The sequence below is a fragment of the Bos indicus genome, chromosome 21 (genome assembly GCF_029378745.1).
Source record: "Bos indicus isolate NIAB-ARS_2022 breed Sahiwal x Tharparkar chromosome 21, NIAB-ARS_B.indTharparkar_mat_pri_1.0, whole genome shotgun sequence".
In the NCBI taxonomy this organism is placed as follows: domain Eukaryota; kingdom Metazoa; phylum Chordata; class Mammalia; order Artiodactyla; family Bovidae; genus Bos; species Bos indicus.
Window position 1 is genome coordinate 17,669,643 of NC_091780.1, and position 22,813 is coordinate 17,692,455.

At 42.2% G+C, this 22,813-nt stretch overlaps 1 protein-coding gene and 1 pseudogene across 2 annotated transcripts in view; both read left to right on the top strand.

Moving 5' to 3' along the window:
* LOC139178365 (inositol polyphosphate 1-phosphatase pseudogene) overlaps nucleotides 1–2,760 on the top strand; it is a 77,600-nt pseudogene extending 74,840 nt beyond the window's left edge.
* Nucleotides 1–22,813, top strand: part of AGBL1 (AGBL carboxypeptidase 1) — a 932,974-nt gene that overhangs the window by 436,667 nt on the left and 473,494 nt on the right. The gene's annotated exons all lie outside the window — the stretch shown is intronic.

The window sequence follows — 22,813 nt, forward strand, 5'->3', positions numbered from 1 at the left end:
CTAACCTGTCCATTCTGAAGGAGATCAGCCCTGGGATTTCTTTGGAAGGAATGATGCTAAAGCTGAAACTCCAGTACTTTGGCCACCTCATGCGAAGAGTTGACTTATTGGAAAAGGCCCTGATGCTGGGAGGGATTGGGGGCAGGAGGAGAAGGGGACGACAGAGGATGAGATGGCTGGATGGCATCACTGACTCGATGGCTGTGAGTCTGAGTGAACTCTGGGAGTTGGTGATGGACAGGGAGGCCCGGCGTGCTGTGATTCATGGGATCGCAAAGAGTCAGACAGGACTGAGTGACTGAATTGAACTGAACTGAACTGAGGAATATTTAAGGAATGGTAAGTAGTCCAGCCTAGTTGGAGCCTAGAAAGAATGTGAAAGACTTTGACCAACACTGAAACCAATTTCGAAACTTATTCTATTGGCAAAATTACTGTCTGGGTATTCTTGTTTGTTTTTTCCCCTGCCTTTAATAGTCCTGAAGACTGTTTCAATGGATAGGATTTATCAGTCCAAAGGGAGGGATATTATGAAATACGAAGAGGAAGAAAGACGAGTATGATTTTTTTTTAATTGAAATGAAATGGGCATAACAGCTGAAAGACAAAGGAAGAAAGAAAAAGCCATTCTCCTATCTTGGTCCTTTGACACATTTAGAAAACTTTTTGATGGTTTTGTGGCAATAACCATAATCATCATTATCAAGTGCTTACTATGTGGTTGACACATTTTTAGCCATTAACTGAATGTTTATAGCAAGTGAGGCAGATATTTTAAACCACATTTATGTGTAAGAAAGCCAAAGTCTTGTAAGGTCATGTGCCTAGTCCAAGATCACACCATCTGTAAATTACAGCACTGGGAATAAAACATCCATCGTTTCCAGATCCTATGGTCTGAGTATTGCCCTACACTGTATGTGTAGGCCTCCATGGGCAGGATTTCTTGGTTCTCCTCTTAACTCATATCTCTGCATCCCCGGGGATGGAGAACTTGGGTTATCATATGCAATGAATGTCCAGTGGATTATCTGTTTTCACATTATTTTCTCTAGATCCTGTCAAACCACATCAAAACTACAGATCTTATGATGGGGTTACATTCTGATAAACCCATCTTAGTTGAAAGTATTGTTTAGTCAAAAATGGACTTGAGGTTCACAGAGGAAAGGGCATCTGCAAGCTGAGGAGAGAGGCTTCAGGAGAAAACAACCCTGCTAACACATTGGTATTGGACTTTCAGTCTCCAGAACTTTGACAGTCCAGAGGGTGGGTGCTGGTTCCACCAGCTGCTGCAACTAAAAAACCAGGTTCAGAAAAGTCAGATATCCTCTGGGAGCTGCTCTGAGTTTCTGAGAGAGCTGCCAACATTGCCTGGGTGTGCAGGCAGCAGGAAGCCCTCTTTCAGCTGCTGATTGAAGAAAAGAAAGAGGCAGAAAAGAACAAGATTTGCAGTTGTTTTCTAACCCCTGGCTGATGTACTGGTACAGGAAGTTATCAAACAGAATATGGAGAACAAGTTTCCAGGCTTGGGGAAAAATTTTTTTGGAAAAGAATCCGATTAATTTGCTAATGATTTGGGGAAAAAGATTATCATGAGACTGTGTCCATTAGAGGAAGAACCAGTAGATCTTCTCTGCAAAGTCCTTAATGGTAACAATCTGAGGCCTTCGCCGAGATTGTATACCAGAAGATTGTCTTCAGTGACCCAGCTTTGGATTCAATAGAGATCAACATTCCTCAAGACATCTTGGGAATCTGGGTGGATCCTATAGATTCCACTTATCAGTATATAAAAGGTTCTGCTGGCATTAAACCCAACCAAGGAATCTTCCCCAGGGACTTCAGTGTGTCACTATTTTAGTTGATGTCTATGACATATAGACAGGGGTGCCTCTCATGGGAGTCATCAACCAACCTTTTGTATCACAAGACCTAAACACCCTCAGGTGGAAAGGACAGTGTACTGGGGCCTTTCTTACATGGGGACCAACATCCATTCCCTCTGCTTCCCATCTCTACAAGCAGCAGCAGTGAAAGGCAGAGCCAAATGACCCAAACCCCAGCTCTGAATGCTCCCTCCTGTTCTCAGCTCTCATTCGTACCAGTGAAAAGGAGACCATCAAGGGTGAGCACTGCCACGTGTGTGTGGCAAGTGCATCTCCAGGCAGCTGGGGCTGGTTACAAGAACCTCTATGTGTTCCTCAGCCCTGTTGATTTTTACATCTTCTCAGAAGATACCACGTCCAGGTGGTACTCTTGTGCTGCCCATGCCATCTTCGGGGCCATGGGTGTGGGGATGGTGGACTTAAAAGAATGCCTGGAAAGGAACACTGACGTGGGGCTTGACTTGCCACAGCTGGTGTATCACGTGGGAAGTGAAGAGGCTGCTGGAGTGGATCAGTGGGCCAACAAGGGAGGACTCATCACGTACAGATCAAAGCAGCAGCTGGAGACATTCCTGAGCCTCCTCCTCCAGCACCTGGCCCCTATGGATACACATACATAGATGTGTTCCATCCTCATGGGCTCCACAACCCAACTGTGAACCTGATTTCCATATCTCTGTCTTTTGAAGACAGCTTTGTCCTATTGACAGTCAACATTCACCTTCCTCTTTTGGGAAGCATTTTTCCATTATGTGTTCACAACACTAATGTTAATAAATGAATGATATTCATGCAGCAAAAAAAAAAAAAAAGGACTTAACACCCCTGAGTTACTGAACATCATAGCTTAGCATAGCCTAACCTGCAAAGTGCTCAGAACACTTACATTAGCATACATTTGGGCAAAATCATTTAACACGAAGACTATTTTACAATAAAGTATTGGATATCTCATGTAATTAATTGGATACTGTACAACTGTACTGGTTGTATGGGTGCAGCATGCTTGTAAGTGTATCAGTTGTTTATCCTCATGATCACCTGGTTGACTGGGGGCTGTAGCTCATTACCACTGACCAGCCTCTTGGGAGAGCATCATACTGCAAGAAAAGATCACATTTTGAAATTTGAAATGCCTTTCCTACTGAATGTATATTGCTTTCATACCGTCATAAAGTCAAAATATCATAAGCTGAATTATCATTAAATTGGGGACCGCTTGTAGATGGAAATTCAGTGGCCATCTGGTTCCGTGCCCACTCTACTGAAATTCCCATTATCTCAGATAGGTATTTTCTGCTTCAAAACTTTGCTGCATGACACTGGAATGACATTTAATGTAGTTGAGAAGTGGAATGAAAGATGTAAAGTCACGTTTACTTCTAGAGAGATTAAACATTGAATAGAAAAAGTAATGTTTGGATGTTGCTAGAGATAATGGCACCCCACTCCAGTACTCTTGCCTGGAAAATCCCATGGACAGAGGAGCCTGGTAGGCTGCAGTCCATGGGGTTGCTAGGAGTCGGATACGACTGAGCGACTTCATTTTCACTTTTCACTTTCATGCATTGGAGAAGGAAATGGCAACCCACTCCAATGTTCTTGCCTGGAGAATCCCAGGGACGGGGGAGCCTGGTGGGCTGCCGTCTATGGGGTCACACAGAGTCAGACACGACTGAGTGACTTAGCAGTAGCAGCAGAGATGTTCTTGCCTGGAGAATCCCAGGGACGGGGGAGCCTGGTGGGCTTCGATCTATGGGGTCGCACAGAGTCAGACATGACTGAACCGACTTAGCAGCAGCAGCAGCAGCAGCGGAGATACGTCCTAGAGTCTTCTCTGTTGACTTCAGTCTTACCTGCCTTTCATAGTACAGAAACTCCCATGCTAACAAGAAAGAAGAGATGTCTTTCTGACCCATAACTGTGATGAGTTAACCTACTTTGGTAATATATTTATAATCTTTTTGAGCTCCTTGGAGGAAAGATGAAATATGAATATAAAATAATAACAGAACTAACCTTCAAGCACTTCCTGAATGCCCAGGTGTGGTTTGAAGCTTAATGAATTTGTGTTAGTAAAATATTCTGAGATCTCAGTTGAGGGGAACTTGAGAACACAAGTGGTTATTTATTATTATTATTATCAACTCCTGCCCAGAGTCACGGAGATTGATGATCCCTGCCATGTTTTATCCCCAGGAGTATGGTTGCAGGTGTCAGTCCAGGGCACAATAAATGTTTAATCCCTTAGAAGGATTAAAAAAAATATTATTATCCATAATATATTCTGAATGAACTACTTCTTCCCCTTGCTATTTCATCTGGTGATTCTTGGTATTTATAGTGGAAACAAACTACACTAAAATCCAGGCTGGACCCTTGGTGTTTTGTATCGGGTAGCAGCACAAAGAAACTCCATGGATTTTTACTAGCTCTGTAATATGAGAAGAGCGAAAAGGGCAAAAGAGTTTTATCTAAGGAATATTTTTTTGTACCTTGTGTCATATGGACCACCTCTTGCCACCCAGGACATTTGTTCTAGGTCTATTATCCAGTCCACCTTGACCAGATTTTTTTTTTTTTAAATCAGTGATCTGGTCTTGACCACTCCACAAAGCTTCAAAGCAGCCAAGCCGAAATTTGTTTCCTCAGTTTCATGCTTGCCCTAAGGAGGCACAGGGGGAGAAGTTGGTGGCTGACTAATTCTGCCTCAATCACTGTCTATTGTCACTGACCGAGAAGCACAATGGAAAGATTTGGGCAGATGAAATGGTTCCAGTGCATTTCCAAAGTGATTACAGCAAAGTTTCATTGGTTTTCCAGATACAAACATTTAGCTGTTAAAATAAACAAACTTCTGCATCCCTACAATTATCGCTTACCCCTGCAGATGCAGCTTAAATGAATCCCAGCTCATCTCAAATGCTGTGATGATGTCTCCAAATGAAGCTTCTTGCTATTTTAGCCAGGGGAGGAGCAACAGGCATTCAGCTGAACGTTCTTGTACAACGTCCTCCTTGCTTTCCTGTAGAAGTTTGAAGGACATTTCCAATCAGGTTAACGAGGACCTGCTGATTCAGGGCTGAAATGGGTTTGTTTACATCTTTTTACTTACCAACCCATGGAAAGCCAGTCTCCTTTATCTGCCAGCCAATCACAGCCTGCCACTGTAACATCTGGCTTGAGCATCTGCCAGGAGAGGAAGCATTCTTTCTGTCCCCTTCAGCAAGTAGCAAGGGTATGTAATTGAGAACCCGTAATTGTAAGAATGCACAGACTGGCAGAAATCACGAAGGTGAGAGGAGATGGAACTGCAGGAGGAGCCTCTGTGTAACTTCCAAGGGAGCCCGAGGTAGAAAGAACCACACAGGGGAGAGTCGTGATTCATTTTAATCTGTGCATCTCTACAAAAGTTATTGTTAATGTGTATCCAACGATGCCTGTGCCATATTCTTTTTTTATATTAGCATTTTTTAAATTCATCTTTAATTGGAGGATGTTTTACAATATTATGTTGGTCTCTACCATGTATCACCATGAATCATCCATAGGTATACGTATGTCCTCGCCCTCTTAAACCTTCCTCCTACCTCATCCCATCCATCTACGTTGTCACAGAGCACCGGATTTGAGCTCCTTGCATCATAACAGCAAATTCCCACTGGTTATCTATTTTACATATAGTAATGTATATATTTGCATGCTATTCTCTCACTTGTCCCACTCTCCCCTTCCCCCACTGTGTCCACAAGTCTGTTCCCTACGTCTACATCTCCACTGAGATTGTTGTTCAATCGTCAAGTCGTGTCCAACTCTTTGCGACACCATGGACTGCCGCACGCCAGGCTTCCCTATCTCTCACCATCTCCCAGAGTTTGCCCAAGTTCATGTCCATTGCATCGGTGATGCCATCCAACCGTCTCAACCTCTGTCGCCCTCTTCTCCTTCTGCCTTCAGTCTTTCCCAGCATCAGGATCTTTTCCAATGAGTTGACTGTTTGCATCAGGTGGCCAAAGTATTGGAGCTCCAGCATCGGTCCTTCCATTGAGTATTAAGGGTTGATTTCCTTTAAGATTGACTGGTATGATCTCCTTGCTGTCCAAGGGACTCTCAGGAGTCTTCTCCAGCACCACAGTTCAAAATTATCAATTCTTCAGTGCTCTTCCTTCTTTATGGTTCAGCTCTCACAATCATATTTGACTACTGGGAAGACCATAGTCTTGACACTACAGACTTTTGTCAGCAAAGTGATGACTTTGCTTTTTAACACACTACATTTGTCATAGCTCTCCTGCCAAGAAGCAATCGTCTTCTGATTTCATGGCTGCAGTCACCATCCACAGTGATTTTAGAGCACAAGAAGAAGAAATCTGTCACTGCTTCCACATTTCCCCCTTCTATTTGCATGAAATAATGGGGCCAGATGGCATGATCTTAGTTTTTCTTAATATTTAGTTTTAAGCTGGCTTCACTGGGTTATGCAAGCCCCTTTGCCATGACAAGGCAGTGATCCATGAAGGGGGCATCTCCATTACTGGCCTGCAAGTACGTTCAGCAGTATCATCTTTCTAGATTTCACATATATACATTAATAGAACCACTCTCTGATTAGACAAAAGTTAGGAAATGATATTTTCCCAAGTTGAAATTGCAAGGAATCATCCATGGATCTGGGAGGCACTGTTTTGATTCTATGACTAAGTGTTCTCTGAGTCCAGATTTATTCTTAAGGAGGCATGTGGCAAGTTAGGATGGAAACTGATTTGCTTCTGCATTTCTGGGGAAGCTGCCTCCCCATGGTGTATACTGATATGCTATTGCCTGAGTGGGAGACACATTGAAAAAGTAGCCTATTATCAATTTATCCTGTATCTTGTGAAGCACTTCCTAAGCTCTTCTCCCTTCTTTTGGGGTATATTTCCTACAGACTCTATGACTGTGCTAGTCAGTCAAAAGTACACTATAAAATTGCTCCGAGAACATTTTCAAAGCTTCCCATGAGATCAGATAAGAATCACTGGAGGTAATTGAAAAAGTTTGAGAAGTTTCCTAGGTTGTTCTAATCTGCCTTCCCTTCTCTGCACCCCTACATCTCTTTTAGAACCAGTGTGCCTGTGTGTTTCCTTCTGCTTATGGCTTATAAGCTCTTGGGCAACAAACGTTGGACCTCAGGGATCTCTGAGAGCTCCTGGCAGAGAGCAGAGTGCAGGTGAGGCCACGTGCAGAGTCACAGGCAAAGCAGGCTGTGCCAAGTACAACAGTCAACGTGTCCTGAGCGAGCTGTTGGCTAATTTATTGGTGATCTTGCCAAACTCTTGATTGGCCTGATGAGAGCATGCACAGGATAAGGACAAGAAAACAATCTTATTCTAGAAAACTGAGATTATAGTTTAGCATTTCCTGGTACTTTTTAAAAATATTTATTTATTTGGCTGTGCCAGATGTTAGTTGCAGCACGTGTTATCTTTGATCACTGCAACATGTGGGATCTTTAGTTGTGTCTTGCAACTAAATATATTGAACCAGGGTCCCTTGCATTGGGAGTGCAGTCTTAGCCACTAGACCACCTGGGGAGTCTCATGGTACATTAAAAAACAATTGTTTTTAATTGGAGGATAATTGCTTTACAATGTTGTGTTGGTTACAACGATGTGAATCAGCTATGAGTATCCACATACCCCCTCCCTCCCCTCTATCTCACCCCTATGTCATTCCTGAGCACCAGGCAGGCTCCCCATGTTATACAGCAACTTCCCACCAGCCATCTGTCTCATACATGGTAATGTATGTATGTCAGCGCTGCTCTCTCAATCCGTCCCACCCTCTCCTTCCCTTGCTGTGTCCCCAAGTCCGTTCTGTATGTCCGTATCTCTATTCCTGCTCTGCAAATAGGTTCATAAATTCTGGTTGTATCACCTCTTAGCTGGGTAACTTTGGGCATGTTCTTTAAACCATCTGTGCCTCAGTGTTCTTTCTGAGAATATTGAAAAAAAATTAAGTTATTATCTTCAAGTATAGTTATGAGGATTTTAAGAGGAAAATCCATGGGAATTCCCTGGCAGTCCAGTGGTTAGGACTCTGTGCTTTCTCCATAAAGGTCCCAGGTTTGATCCCTGGTCAGGGACCTAGGATCCCACAAGCCTTGTGATGTGGCAAAACAAAACAAAACAAAAAGCAGCAACAGCAACAAAAGAAGAGAGAGAGAGAGAAATCCATGTAACCTGAATTGTTAGATAAGGATCAATCAGGTATCTGTGTGCCAGGCACTGTAGAGCTGTGATATAAGTATAGAGATAAGATCTAATCTCTACCTGTGTAAAGTGACAAGTCAGAAGTTCTTAACTTGAGGTTCATGGGCCCTCCAGGCTGGGTAATAGAAACCAGTTCTCTAAAAATAGTGCTTGACACATAAGAAGTATTCAATTACTGTTAACTGTTTTTGAATAATTGATACTTAAAAAATATAATTCTTACTCTCTTAATGTTCAAGTGCTAAGAAATCTGATTTTTAAGTTTAAATTTTAATTTTATATCCAAGTACATTTTTTTTCTGCCCATTCTGCTCTGTAAAATTTCCATCACATTTTTAATGGAATCATCTATTTTCCCATAATTTCTATGTAACTTTGTCTTGGTTCTTGCTTCTCTGTTTCATCTCTTCTCTACTGCTTTGTCAAAGATGGTCTGTAATTTGCTATTTTGAGTGAAGATATTCCCAACTTTCAGGTGCGAACAAAAGCATAAGAGTATGTCTTAGAGTAACCGTCAAGATGATATGGTGCCCTTTCAGTCATCTTCCCGAAGTCACAGATTTTGCTCTTTAATACTTGACGTTCATTTTCATGCAGGATCACACAAGCAATTCACAAATATATGTGTCATTTTTAATAACCTATTACAATGCATGAACAAGAAACATATTAATTTTTTTTTTTTACACTGCCAGGTCTTAAATAAGTGGTCCTTAATTTCTTTTGGATCTTGGACTTCTTTGAGGGTCTGATGAAATCAATTATATCACCCAAGAAAAACACATATATACAAGCATTTTTGTACAAAAAAATTCTGGTGTCTGTTACCCAACATGGGGGGGTCCATGAAGCTCAAGTTAAGAACTCCTGACATGTCACTTTACTCCAGTAGAGATTAGATCTTGTCTCTATACATCTATCACAGCTCTACAGTGCCTGGCACATAGATACCTGATTGATGCTTATCTATTTGAACTTGACTTCTATGAAGGTGACTTCAAATGTCTGTTTTCAACTAGGGGCTTTATCTTAAGTGCCAGATACATATACCCAACTATCTTTCCTCCTCAACCCAGTTCTCTACCTCAAAATATCTAAAATGTTAATCAGCTTTCTCTGTGAGAGTGTGGATTTGGAGACAAAAATCAATCCATCTAACTCAGCTGAGGGCTTCCCTGCTGGCTCAGCAGTAAAGAATCTGCATGTAATACAGGAGACACGCGTTCAATACCTGGGTAAGGAAGATCCCCTGGAGAAGGAAATGGCAACTCACTCCAGTATTCTTGCCTGGGAAATCCCATGGGCAGAGGAGCCTGGCAGGCTAACAGTCCACGGGGTCACAAAGTCAGACATGACTGAGCTGCTAAACAACAATGAGAACAAATGCAAGATGGCACTTGCAAAATGCCTTGTCCCATGTGGCCACTGCAGAATCTATTCACCTCTCCTCTTGGCATTAGCCTGTATCCATGAATCTAGGCTGGAAACCTTTGTGTCATTTTTCAGCTCCTTCTCTCCACTACCCTTATTTTAATTAATTATCAGATCTTAGTGTTTTTACCTCTTTAATACCCTTTGTTTCATTTTCAGTCTGGCCTGGTTTAAATTTTCACCATCTCTTGCTTAAATTTTAGTACCAGTCTACTAATCAGCTGGGTTCTGGTTTTCCCTTCTGTCTTTCTACCAGAAGTTATTTTCCTTTGATCCGAAAGCATAGATATGAATGCATTACTCCCTTGTTTAATGGTCATCAAGCCCTAGGTTTAGTATAAATATTCATGAGCCCAACTCAGACCTGTTGAAAGAATCTGAATCCCAGAACTCCGTATAATTAACAAGGTTCCTAGGTAGTTTTGTAGATCCTCAGATTGGGAAGTGCTGGCCTAACGCAGTGTTTCTCACTTTCCCTGATTCCTCAGTAGCATTTCTTCAAATGTAAATTCCTGGGCTTCCTCCCAAAGGCAGGATTCGGGAGATTTGAGACAGGTCTGGGGGCCTGCACAGTCACTCCTTCCCCAAGTGTCTCTGATGCAGGCGGTCTATGGAACGGTCTCCAACCTTTCTGGCACGGGACCAGTTTCATGGTAGACAGCTTTTCCTTGGACCAGGGTAGGGGTGATGGTTTCAGGGTGATTCAAGCACATTACATTTATTTTGCTATTTATATGTATTATTATTACATCAGCTTCACCTCAGATCATCAGACATTAGATCTTGGAGGTTGGGAACTCCTGGTTTATAGAATCACTCTTGAGCAGCCCTGAACAAAAGGTCTAAGCTTTGGAATCACACCTAAAGCTCTTCACAAACCTTGACTTCATTTCCTCCTCCCTGCCATACATTAGACCCTCAGGAAGGCAGAATTGCATAGCAGCTAAGAGGCTGAGGACCAGCCTCACACTTCTCTGGGTTCAAATCTAGGCTTTTCTGTTTACCAGGTTTGTGAGCTAATTAAGGGCTTATCTGCATACACCTTAGCCTCCTCATCTTTAATTTAGAGATAATTACACAATTGCTGTTCAATTGTTCACTGACTCTTTGTGACCCCGTGGACTATAGCACTCCAGGCTTTCCTGTTCTTCACTATTTCCCAGAGTTTGCTCAAACTCATGTCCATTGAGCTGGTGATACCATCCAACCATCTCATCCTCTCTCGTCCCCTTCTCCTCCTGCCCTCAATCTTTGCCAGCATCAGGGTCTTTTCCAATGAGTTGGCTTAACATCAGGTGGCCAAACATTGGAGCTTCAGCCTCAGTGTCTGTCCTTCCAATAACTATTCAGGGTTGATTTCCTTTACAATTGATTGGTTTGATCTCCTTGCTGTCCAAGGGATTCTCAAGAGTCTTCTCCAGCACCACAATTCAAAACTATCAATTCTTCGGCAGTTGCCTACCAGTTTTGTGCCAAATGTTAAATAAAGATAAAATATGCAGTTCTTCATATAATGTAGTGCATATTATACATCCTGCATAAGGACATCTATTATTATTTGCCACTCCTGATCTACACTGTGGATTTGGATGTCTGTCTTCTTTGCTTGGGCTTCCCAGGTGGTACAATGATAAAAAAAAATCTGCCTACCAATGCAAGAGACTTAGTAGACTTGGGTTCCATCCCTGGGTGGGGAGATCCCCTAGAGTAGGAAATGGCAATCTACCCCAGTATTCTTGTCTGGGAAATCCAGTAGACACAGGAGCCTGACATGACTGAGCAACACACATACTTCTTTGTTTATACTCTTTCTTCTGACCACATTGCCTTCTATTTCTATATTCTTCTAGGCCGAGGATATTCATTACACCTTTTCTAACATCTTTCTTAACCCATTCTACTTCTCCAACCCCCTATTTAGATAACAATCCGTATTCCCTACTTGTGTTTTGTTAATCACATCATCGTAATTGCTGTCGCCTTTCATTACACTCATGTGTATGTTTGCCTCCCTGGCAGGGTGATGAGACCCCTGGACCTGAACACTTTCTCATTCAACTTTGTTATCCAGGCATCTGGCACAGTCTGTTTCCCAGAGTGGGCTCGCAACAACAGTTTGCTGCATGAATGAAGGTGATAAATATCTGGTGAGCTTTGGGTGTGATTCTAAAGTTCAGACCTTTTGACCAGAGCTGTTCAAGGGTGATTGTACACCTGCATCACTGTTATGGATAAAGAACTTGAGAATGGCAAAGAAAATACATTTTTAATATTATTTGGAAAGTCTTTATTATAATTTTTTCTCAACTTCGTTCCTAGAAGTGAGATATTGTTCAGTACAATTAATCTCCATGTGTCATTTGGGATGCAAACATTCTTTCTCCTTCCTTCCGTCTTGAGGCTTGTGGATACTTGGGTCTTGGCTCTGCCTGTCTCTATTGACCCTATGCCTGTCTGCATGATTTTATTGAGCTTGAATACTACACGTAGTGCTGGTGAGCTTTGACAACATGTTTACTGCGTGGCTGAGTTCCCAGTTCAAGTCTAGAAAGCTGACCTTTATAAATTTCCATATTTTCTCCCCACATTAACTGCTAGAAGTTTATCTTCACTTCAACTCGTAGGGCTCAAGTATTCCTGTACATCCTTTCATGGAACCAGCTGGGATCTGTAGATATCCACTGCTCTGTGGTTTTAGCCACTCTCCTAGTCCTTGTGACCGCCTGCTCTTTCTTGCTCTGATCTGTCATCCTCCCTGACCTTTCAGAACTGTCCCCAGAGAGGATTCTATAATCAGATATGAAAAGGTAAAAAAGTCAGGTTGTAAGGAAATGGCAGCAAGGTGTAGCATTTATCCAGAAACACCTTTACTCCACCTGAAATATCCTTTCTTCCTATTGTAGCCCTTTGCTTGCAAAAGGAGCTGCCTTCCTCCCAAGCCAGCTGCTCCTCAGCCTTGGGACAGCTGAAGTGAAGTCCCAGTTTTCTGATTCTGGGAGTGCACTTGACACCATTGCCAGGGAACAGAATGATGATGGAAATAATAATTAATAAATGATATGACATTATGGACTCATCAGGGACACTGTGTATTACTAAGCTGGATAGATGAAGAATATGGGTCTCTTAAAGACCTCTTAGAAACCTGGACAACCGTGGTAATGACATCAGCTAAACATTTGAAAAGCAAAGGCCCTTTGTTTCCATTTAAAGGGAAGTGGCTTCAATCTAAAAGGAGATGAAGGCTGAGTTGGCAAGGAAGCCCAGAGCCATGCCAGAGAACAAAGCTAATGCATTCAGGTAGCCCCTCCCTCTCGTCTGTAAAGGACCCAAAGGCAGGATTTTTCCTGCAGTTGTACAAAGACTCATTGTGGGTGAGTCCAACACTACCCAAATGTCATACATTGAATGCATTCTTTCTCTAAGCATCCACTTATTTATTTGGATTTAAATCCCAGGAAAGTGAGAAAAACCAGAGAAGTGCCTAATGGGGTGGCATGTGTTGAACTTGCCTCATCAATGAGAGAACACTGGTTTGCAGGCGAGTCTGGTTCATGTGAAGGCTTCTCAAAAGTATCTGGATTGGTTTCAGGTTCCCCTCCTCTTCTTTTTCCTAAATGAGTGGGTTTCACCTGGTTGAAGCAAATAAACACTAAACATCGTTCACTAATCCTGAACATTTTTATTCAGGTCCCAATTTGGTTTCCGGTCATATTGGCCCACAATTTTAGCTGTGGGGTTTCAGCTAAACAACAGCTGGGAGTTGACAGCAAGCCAGCTGCAGCCTGCTAGAGCAAACACTTGAGCTCCTAAATGTATAAAAATGATAAAATGACTAGACATATAGGCTTCTAATTGCACCCAGCAGTCTGCAGCTGGGAAGTCACCAGGAGAAATATATTCTGTGCTGTCATCCAGCAATCATGCACTCCACCCCAATTGAAAAGCACTTCCCTTTCCCCACCCAGATTGACAGCCAAAATGTGAAGTCTAGTTCCAGTTTCAGACAATGTTCGCTACTTATTGAGGAACTGACCCAGCTCCAGGCTTGTAAATCCAGTCAAAGGTGGAGCCAGGGTGATGCATCAGTTGAAATTTGATGGGGAAATGATGATAAGCTGATGCTGGAAAATAAGACTCAGATGCACATCTATGATGAGATCTATGGGGGTCACAAAAGTAGCCCCCAATGCAACAAAAAGCATATGAAAGATTCAGAGCACAGCCTCTTGTTTCTTTTATTTGACTTTCCATGGCATATCCTTCACTCCTGTCTCCTTTCCTCCCCTTTTCCCCCTTCCCTCTGCCCTCTAGATACATGCCCTCCTTTCTACAAACAACTGCTATAACTCATCACTCTTCTCCATAAGGCCTGTTCCAATGATAGGGGGACATTCATCTTTCTTGAGCTTCTCTCCAAGCATCAAGAAGGCAACCGTTTCCCTTATGTCAAGTATTCATGCTTTCATCTAAAGTTAATTTTCCAAACATTTGTTCTTTTTTTTGAAGTTTAAAAAAATCTTTTTTTTTTTTCAGATTAAAATTATTTCCATAAATAAGGATAAAGCAAACCCACTTCCTTGAGTCCATTATTTCAGGTGATTGTGATTTCCGTGAACGTTAGTGTTCCTGAGTATTATTTGAATATTTGCTTATGTACTTGTGGGAAGCTTCCCTGGTGGCTCAGATGGTAAAGAATTTGCCTGCAATGCAGGAGACCCAGGTTTAATCCCTGGGTCAGGAAGATCCTCTGGAGAAAGAAATTGCAACCCTCTCCAGTATTCTTGCCTGGAGAATTTTCTATGTGATAGAGAATCCTATGGACAGAGGAGCCTGGTGAGCTACAGTCTGTGGGGTCACAAAGAATTGGACATGACTGAGTGACTAACAGTTTCACTTTTGGCGGGAAGCTGCTATAGACTTTTCTTGGTAGGAATTCCAGTTTTACTGAATTCTTCCCTTTCCTTTAGATATTCCACTTTCCATTCTTCATTAAAGGCTGGATCATTAGTCATTCTTTCAATGCATAATTTTCTTTCTGGCATTTTATTACCTTGATTGAAGGAAAAAGTAACCAAACTTTCATAGTTTTCTTCTGCTTGAAATTTATCTTTCAAGATGGTTATTTCCCTGTAGATTTAAGAAAACTGAGCAATGTCTTTGTTTTCTTTTTCCCTGGAGTACTGATCTCCAACCTGTTGGACTAACTAGTCTTTTTTTTTTTTTTTTAGTATTTATTTATTTGGCTCGCCAGGTCTTAGTTGTGGCACTCAGATCTTTAGTTGTGGCATGCAAACTCTCAGTTGCAGCGTTGGGGATCTAGTTCCCTGGCCAGGAATCGAACCTGAGCCCCCCACCTTGGGAGCATGGAGCCTTAGCCACTGGACCACCAGGGAAGTCCTGGAGTAACTGTTCTCAATAGCAGAAAGGCTGAAGGGCAGTGGGGAGAGGATGTGTGACAAAGAGGTCAATAAAGGAAAGTGAATCTGAACTACTCTGGAACATCATCTGGCTGTGTTCTTGGGCCCATGGCACTACATTGTCCTGGCTTGTGTACGTTTTGTACACTCAGTCAGTGCGTGTGTGCCCAGTCGTGTCTGACTCTCTACGACCCCATGGACTGTAGCCCGTCAGGCTCCTCTGTCCATGGGGTTTTCCAGGCAAGAATACTGGAGTGGGTTGCCGTTTCCTTCTCCAGGGGTCTTTCTAACCCAGGGATTGAACCTGCGTCTCCTGAATCTTCAGCATTGGCAGGTGGATTCTTTACCGCTGAGCCTCCTGGAAAGCCATATATTGTACTAGAGCAACAAAAAAGAAGACTTCTTCTATTTTCCTTTGTATCTTGGAGGTCTTGCACAGTACCTGGTCTTTGAAATACATGTAGAAAGAGTGCTTGTGGATTGAACAGTGAATGAATGAACTGCAGTCAAATCTGGCTGAATACGTTTGTGCTAATGCCCTACATTTGTACATTTGTAAGATTTTTCAAAGTGTTTCCACATATTTCATTTCCTTGATGTGACTATTAGCAAGTTGTCACCTTTTTCTGCACTTTTGTGAATGAGCCAGAAAGCCTACAAATATACAACCTATTTTAAACTAAGAATTTAACCAGAAGAGGCCATGGCATGCAAGACCGGATGCTATCCAGTCTCTGGATACCAGCAAAGAGGTATCCAGCATACCTCTTTGCAGGCCTTGGGGGGATCTAGATCAGAGGTCAGCAAAACACACCTGTGAGCCAAATTCGGCCTGTGGTCCACTTTTGTAAATAAAGTTTTATCAGAACAGCAGCCATGATCACTCATTACCTCGTGTCTTCGACAGCCTTCTGACTACCAGACAGAGGTGGAGAGTGTGAGAGGCGGTTAGGCCCTCCTGCTGCTGCTAAGTCACTTCAGTCGTGTCCGACTCTGTGCGACCCCATAGACGGCAGCCCACTAGGCTCCTCTGTCCCTGGGATTCTCCAGGCAAGAATACTGGAGTGGGTTGCCATTTCCTTCTCCAATGCATGAAAGTGAAAAGTGAAAATGAAGTCGCTCAGTTGTCCCCGACTCTTAGCGACACCAAGGACTGCAGCCTACCAGGCTCCTCCATCCATGGGATTTTCCAGGCAAGAGTACTGGACTGGGGTGCCTTTGCCTTCTCCGTTAGGCCCTCCAGGTCCATGCTATTTACTCTCTGAGACTTGGCAGAAAAATTTTGTTGACCGCTGGTCTAGATTTTAATAACTGCAGGATACACGAGTCACTTTGAAGGATGTCAAAGAAGATAGGGGGAATCTATCCACCTTTGGAACCCCTCTGGATTGTTGAGTTATATTTCTGACCTATGATCTAATAATACACTTAAAAAGAAAGATCAGCAAGTAAGCACGAGAAAGTAAAGAATGAACAGCAAGAAATCATCCTTTTCAGTCAATTTTTGGGCAACGACACTCTGGGATATACAGGGTTTTTCACTCAGGTCTGTTGTGATATCTCAAAAGGCTCAGTGAGGCACTTCCGCTGTTCCACAAGGCAGCTGTGACATCCCAGTGAGCCATCCCAGTCCCCTTCTTATCTCACACTTTCTGTTATCTTTACCCCTGAGCAGTCACTCCAGATGCCTGCTGAAAGTAACCTAATTAGATATGGGTGCCTCTCTTCCCCTTGCTCGCCTGTGGAGTGGGTGCAAGCTGCCTTCACTCTTGAGAACTTAATTTTTTTTTTTTTTTCTCAGTGGATTCCTCAGTAGACTGAACATATGGGACCTCTCACACCTGTAGGCATTGTAGCAATTTTCCTCTGATGAGTCCATTTGTAACCCTCTGCTCAGTTACACCAAAGGGTTCTTCTTCTTTTCTTTCTCTCTCCCTTTTTTTGGTAATCTCTGAAAGATTTTGCCACTTGCAGGGCTAAGAAGTCATGAGCTATGTGGCTAGCTGTGCGGAAACTTTTGCATGTGGACAATTTTTTTGACTTTCATAAATCTCAATGAATTTTTCTAAAGGCAGCTGCTTTTTATTTATCTGCATGACAATGCTAATATTCTAGAACAAGTCCAACATGAGAATTTGCAATTTACCTCTTTATTTGGCAGCTTCATTTAGCTTTACTGTTTTTTGTTTTTTTTTCTTTAAATCACTGAGTTAATTACTGGGTTATAGATAAAGAAACTGACTGCAAAGTGATTAAGTGACTTTCAGATCAGAGTTAAATCTTGCAAATAGAGAGAATGCAGAAATATCCTTTCTCAGAGGCATCTGCTATATTAAAATTACACAGACTCTGGGATGAGAGGACCTGGGTTCTAAGCACAGCTTCATCAATGACAAACTCTAAGGCTGTGGCTGATTTGCTCCGTAACTTCTCTGAGCCTGTTTCCTCTTGTAAGAAATCTGGCTGCTCACAGTATTGTGCTCCTCACTGAATTTGAGCATGCATGCTCAGTCACTCAGACATGTCTGGCTCTTTGTGACCCCATGGACTGTAGCCCACCAGGCTTCTCTGTCGGTGGGATTTTCCCAGACAAGAATACTGATATGGGTTGGCATTTCCTTCTCCAGGGTATCTTCCTGACCAGGGATTGAACCTGCAGCTCCTAGCAGGAAAATGCTTTACCACTGAGTCACCTTGGAAGCTCTCACTGAATTTAATTCTGTTCTATTCAATGTGGCAACATTTCATTGAGCGTATACTCCTTCTAGGCGCTTTGCCTAGCACTGTAGTTATGCATGAGAGGGTAACAGGCAGAAAGGCTAGGGGTCTCCAAATGGAGGAAATAGACTGCAAGAGTCAGATGTTTTTTTCTCTCTCTCTTAAGTGGCAGGAGGAAACAAATTACAAGTGTCAGATATTTCCCCCTTCTCTATACACATTTATAAAGAGGTTTCTTTTAAAATTCCATGTTGCCATGATGACACCTAGTTCCACCTGAACTTAACTTTCCTCAAACCTTGAGCTAACCAGAGCATTTTTCTTATAGAAATGTTTTTCTTAAGCTATGACAATGAACTGTGTATTTACCCTAGACTCTGTCTTTCTTCAAGTTGGTTCAGCTTAAGACTCAGAACCTATAAGGACTCAACAAACCAGTATGTTTTACTCATACATTATTCACCTACTCTAAGTTACATCATCTATGTTAGCAAACCAGTATGTTTTACTCATACATTATTCACCTACTCTAAGTTACATCATCTATGTTAGCATCACTATGAACAAAGCTAGTGGCGGTGATGGAATTCCAGTTGAGCTATTTCAAATCTTAAAAGATGATGCTGTTAAAGCGCTGCACTCAATATGCCAGCAAATTTGGAAAACTCAGCAGTGGCCACAGGACTGGAAAAGGTCAGTTTTCATTCCAATCCCAAAGAAAGGCAATGCTAAAGAATGCTCAAACTACCACACAATTGCACTCATCTCACATGCTAGTAAAGTAATGCTCAAAATTCTCCAAGCCAGGCTTCAACAGTACGTGAACCATGAACTTCCAGATGTTCAAGCTGGATTTAGAAAAGGCATAGGAACCAGAGATCAAATTTCCAACATCCAATGGATCATGAAAAAATCAAGAGAGTTCCAGAAAAACATCTATTTCTGCTTTACTGACTATGCCAAGGCCTTTGACTGTGTGGATCACAACAAGCTGGAAAATTCTTCAAGAAATGGGAATAGCAGACCACCTGACCTGCCTCTTGAGAAATGAGTATGTAGGTCGGGAATCAACAGTTAGAACTGGACATGTAACAACAGACTGGTTCCAAGTAGGAAAAGGAGTATTGTCACCCTGCTTATTGCAGAGTACATCATGAGAAATGCTGGGCTGGAAGAAGCACAAGTTGGAATCAAGATTTCCAGGAGAAATATCAATAACCTCAGATATGCAGGTGTCATATATGACACCACCCTTATGGCAGAAAGTGAAGAAGAACTAAAAAGCCTGTTGATGAAAGTGAAAGTGGAGAGTGAAAAAGTTGGCTTCAAGCTCAACATTCAGAAAACTAAGATCATGGCATCTGGTCCCATCACTTCATGGCAAATAGATGGGGAAACAGTGGAAACAGTGACAGGCTTTATTTTGGGGGGCTCCAAAGTCACTGCAGATGGTGATTGCAGCCATGAAATTAAAAGACGCTTACTCCTTGGAAGAAAAGTTATGACCAACCTAGATAGCATATTCAAAAGCAGAGACATTACTTTGCCAACAAAGGTCCATCTAGTCAAGGCTGTGGTTTTTCCAATAGTCATGTATTGATGTGAGAGTTGGACTATAAGGAAAGCTGAGCGCCGAAGAATTGATCCTTTTGAACTTTGGTGTTGGAGAAGACTCTTGAGAGTCCCTTGGACTGCAAGGAGATCCAACAAGTCCATCCTAAAGAAAATCAGTCCTGACTGTTCATTGGAAGGACTGATGCTAAAGCAGAAACTCCAATACTTTGGCCACCTGATGTGAAGAACTGACTCATTTGAAAAGACCCTGATGCTGGGAAAGGTTAAAGGCAGGAGGAGAAGGGGATGACAGAGGATGAGATGGTTGGATGGCATCACTGACTCAGTGGACATGAGTTTACTCCCGGAATAAACTCTGGTAGTTGGTGATGGACAGGGAGGCCTGGTGTGCTGCATTCCATGGGGTCACAGAGTCAGACATGGCTGAGAGACTGAACTGAACTTTATATTAATGAAGCTGTATATTTACTTGGAAAACTGCCTTTCTTCAAGATTCATGCCAATAATTTTATGGCCTGGGATGACTCACCTGGTGCCAATGTTATCTCAAAATGCATGTTGTGGGTGAGGGGCCTGGTGTCAGTCTCTGAGTTTTGAGACCTTCCTTTTAATTAGCAGCCTGCTGGTAGCTATAACATCCAGCTAAAGACTAGCAGGGGGGCACTTTTTCTGTCCCATTCCGATGTCTATATCAGAAGATTTCTCTTTTATACTTTAATAAAACTTTATTGCAGAAAAGCTCTGAGTGATCAAGCCTTGTCACTGGCCCCAGATTGAATTCCTCTCTTCTGGAGGCCAAGAATCCTGGCGTCTTTCACAGCTCGGCAACAACCTTTCATTAATCAATCTAATCATGTCTCCTTACCAGTTTAATGTGTACTGGAGATTCAGATACATATAAATATGGTTTTAACATAATTTGGTATGAATCATATGAGATATAGTCTGGGTTCTATAGGGATATTTTGCTCTATCCAAGTGTCCAGGAAAACATCCTCTGAGACATGGTACCAGAGCTGTGATTGAATTAATGTCATCATGCTAAGATAGAAAAGAAAGATTATTTAGATGGCAACACTAGCAGGAGAGAAAGTGGGGTAGCATGAAACCACCTTGTTTATGTAGGAAACTGCAAGAGGTATATTCAGTTCACTTCAGTTCAGTTCAATTCAGTCACTCAGTCGTGTCCAACTCTTTGCGACCCCATGAATCGCGGCACGCCAGGCCTCCCTGTCCATCACCAACTCCCAGAGTTCACTCAAACTCACATCCATCAAGTCAGTGATGCCATCCAGCCATCTCATCCTCTGTCGTTCCCTTCTCCTCCTGCCCCTAATCCCTCCCAGCATCAGAGTCTTTTCCAATGAGTCAACTCTTCACATGAGGTGGCCAAAGTACTGGAGTCTCAGCTTTAGCATCATTCCTTCCAAAGAACACCCAGGACTGATCTCCTTTAGAATGGACTGGTTGGATCTCCTTGCAGTCCAAAGGGACTCTCAAGAGTCTTCTCCAACACCACAGTTCAAAAGCATCAATTCTTTGGTGCTCAGCTTTCTTCACAGTCCAACTCTCACATCCATACATGACTGCTGGAAAAACCACAGCCTTGACTAGACGGACCTTTGTTGACAAAGTAATGTCTCTGCTTTTGAATATGCTATCTAGGTTGATCATAACTTTCCTTCCAAGGAGTAAGTGTCTTTTAATTTCATGGCTGCAATCACCATCTGCAGTGATTTTGGAGCCCAGAAAAGGTAAATTCTGACACTGTTTCCACTGTTTCCCCATCTATTTGCCATGAAGTGATGAGACCAGATGCCATGATCTTCGTTTTCTGAATGTTGAGCTTGAAGCCAACATTTTTACTCTCCTCTTTCACTTTCATCAACAGGCTTTTTAGTTCCTCTTCACTTTCTGCCACAAGGGTGGTATCATCTGCATATCTGAGGTTATTGATATTTGTCCTGGCAATCTTGATTCCAGCTTGTGCTTCTTCCAGCCCAGCTTTTCTCAGGATGTACTCTGCATATAAGTTAAATAAGCAGGGTGACAATATACAGCCTTGACGAACTCCCTTTCCTATTTGGAACCAGTCTGTTGTTCCATGTCCAGTTCTAACTGTTGCTTCCTGACCTGCATATAGGTTTCTCAAGAGGCAGATCTGGTGGTCTGGTATTCCCATCCCTTTCAGAATTTTCCACAGTTTATTGTGATCCACACAGTCAAAGGCTTTGGCATAGTCAATAAAGCAGAAATAGATAGTGATCCCCATAAATTTGAGGTTCTTAATTTTGTTGTGGAAGCATTTAGAGACAAAGTGATAGGTAACAAGTAGATTTATGTAGAGAGAAATATACTCCACAGATAATATGTGCCATCTCAGAAGGTGTGATCTCTCAAACTGTTGCATGGTTAGTTTTGATGGTCTGGATAATTTTATAGGTTAATAAATAGGAAGATTATTCCAATTATTTGGAGAAAGGGGCAGAGATTTCCAGGAATTGGGCCACTGCCCACTTTTTGGCCTTTTATGGTTGGCCTCAGAACTATCGTGGTGCTGGAGAGTGTGCCATTTAGCATGCTAATGTATTATAATGAGTATATAATGAGATTCAAAGCCTAGTGGGAGTCAAATTTTCTACCATTTTGGATCCATTTGGTCCCAATCAGTTTTTGCTGTGTCCTTTGGCTATTTCATTCTTTAAAGGCTGTGCCCTGCCCCCTTCCCTCTTGTTTCAGTAGTATGTGGCAGGGTATGTGGTTGGAGGTACATTTAGGAACCAGGACATGAAGGGCCTTGTAAGATTTGTCAAGAAGTCCCAACTTGACACGGTAAAAGCAGTCCTAAGGGGAAAGTTCATAGCAATACAGGCACACCTCAAGAAACAAGAAAAAAGTCAAATAAATAACCTAACTCTACACCTAAAGCAACTAGAAAAGGAAGAAATAAAGAGCCCCAGGGTTAGTAGAAGGAAAGAAATCTTAAAAATTAGAGCAGAAATAAATGCAAAAGAAACAAAAGAGACCATAGCAAAAATCAACAAAACCAAAAGCTGGTTCTTTGAAAGGATAAATAAAATTGACAAACCATTAGCCAGACTCATCAAGAAACAAAGGGAGAAAAATCAAATCAATAAAATTAGAAACGAAAATGGAGAGATCACAACAGACAACACAGAAATACAAAGGATCATAAGAGACTACTATCAACAATTACATGCCAATAAAATGGACAATGTGGAAGAAATGGACAAATTCTTAGAAAAATACAACTTTCCAAAACTCGACCAGGAAGAAATAGAAAATCTTAACAGACCCATCACAAGCACGGAAATTGAAACTGTAATCAAAAATCTTCCAGCAAACAAAAGCCCAGGTCCAGATGGCTTCATAGCTGAATTCTACCAAAAATTTAGAGAAGACCTAACACCTATCCTGCTCAAACTCTTCCAGAAAATTGCAGAGGAAGGTAAACTTCCAAACTCATTCTATGAGGCCACCATCACCCTAATACCAAAACCCGACAAAG